Genomic DNA, 2,038 nt, shown 5'->3' on the forward strand with positions numbered 1-2,038 from the left:
GGGGAGCCCCAGCCCGTTGTCTGTTTTCACTTTGTTTAACAGCTGCCCTTTGGATTGTGCTACTTCACAGGCTGTGGACGACGGGGCCGTCACAGGAAACTCAGCCAAACATTTACCTTCCCTGCTTTGATTTAAAACAGCTTCGGAAGGGCTGAAAGTCTGTACGTCAACATTCAGCTAATCCAACCTTTCCTCCTGCCAGAGAGAGCAAGCACTGAAGAGTCAATGAAAATAACTCCTCTGCCCTAAAGAAATCATAGTTTGGATGTAGAGTCATGCAAACTCCAATCACCCTCGCTTAACACTTGCATAGAATTATTTTAACATTTGATTTTAACTTAAATAAACATGCTCAGTGCTCCAGACAGGGGCGTGGGAGCCGCCTGCTGCTGGGCCACCAAAAAACAGGGCAGGAGGCATCTATCCCTCCCTGGACAGGAGAAGTCAGTGACATCTGCATTCACGGGGTGCAGACATCATCCTGAACTCAATAAATCTGCTGTGGCTCCACTCTGTGACAGATGAAGCTTTTTTCTTTTAGCTAGAAATGAAAAGAAAAGGGCTGCCCAGCACTAGCCCAGAGTTCTGCTGCACTGCTGAGAAGATGCAGCTAATTCAGAGCCACCCTGGAGACATCTGCAAGACGAGACGTTCCCCAGTGACTTCTCTGCCCAGGACGGTCCCAGCCCCAGCCCCAGCGACCCGCTGAGAAAGGCTGCCCTAACGCCCTGGACAGCAATTTGTACAGGGCTTTTTTGGGGAAAAGGGGGGAGGAGGGACTCGACTCGTCTGACTGCCCCCAGGGCTGGGATGCTCAGAGGGCAGGGCTCGCCTCCCATCTGGGCTGCGAGCTCAGAGCGGAGCCAGTCGGTCTGACGACCACTGGCTCTTCCTTGCTTATAAATGCTGAGAACATCAGATAATCCTGGGAGGTCGAGGTCAGCCACTGTGGCTGCTTTATCTCGGCCACGGAGCAGCCCTGCATGTGTCCAGAGATGCCTCAGCCTCTGCTTTTTATACTCCATATTATTTTAAAAATACCTCCTTTGTTGGCTCTTCTCACGTGGATCTGCTGAAGCCCAAAGGGAACACGAGTGAGCACCAACCCAGGAGATTTCCATATTTCCCCTGACTCCACACAAGAGCAGAAATCCTGCTTCCCTCCCACCTCCCAGCCCTGCTCCCAGCTCTTTGCAAACAATAAGTTGCTCATAAAATGTAAGGTCAAGGCCCTTGGCTCATCTCATCTTCCCTGCCTCATATTGCAGAATTACACTGCTTTATAGCATCCTCCCTGCTAGTTCATGTAGAGGTTGACTGAGCTCTGCTGAGCCCAATAACTGCATGATTTAAACATCTTTTCCAAAAAATGGATATATCTGTGCTGCTACAACTCTCCTGGGCAATTCCTCCGTGAGGGACAGAGGCTGCAGAGGGATTTTTCCAGGTTAACTGGTGGAGCTGTCTGCTCTGGATGCTGTGGGTCTCACACATCCTTGCTCCATGCGAGGACAAGACAACAGTTGTTGTTTGTGGGGATTTTTTTTAGACTCCTGTGCTCTTTAAAATTCTGATGTGGACTTCCCCAGTGCTTGTGATGAACTTTTTGGGAGCACCCTGCCCCGTCCTGCACGGCAGGTGAGCAGAAATGCACTTGCCTTGGGTGTACAGGAGCTCTAACCTTTGCATTGGGATGAGTGACAATTTGGTGCTAAATCAAAGCTAAATAACAGGGAAAAAAAGACCCCTGGCTGCCCCAGCAGAAGGAAAGCAAATGTCCAAACCTTGAAGATTTCCACAAAACGCCAAAATTCTTATTCTGCAGCCAGCTGTGCTGCAGCATGACACCCCTCCAACCATCACCCGAGCCAAAACGCAGCAAAGGACCCAAAACCACTCCCCCCCAAACACACAGCTCTGCTCCACGCTCCACACCTCCTGTTTTGCCTCCTTCCAGCCTTCAGAAGGGCGTTTTAGACCCATTTCCTCAACAGATTTTCAGTGTGAATTCAGCTTTCCTCCAGCACACACCAAAGCA

The sequence above is a fragment of the Corapipo altera genome, unplaced genomic scaffold (assembly GCF_003945725.1).
Source record: "Corapipo altera isolate COAL_440 unplaced genomic scaffold, ASM394572v1 50, whole genome shotgun sequence".
In the NCBI taxonomy this organism is placed as follows: domain Eukaryota; kingdom Metazoa; phylum Chordata; class Aves; order Passeriformes; family Pipridae; genus Corapipo; species Corapipo altera.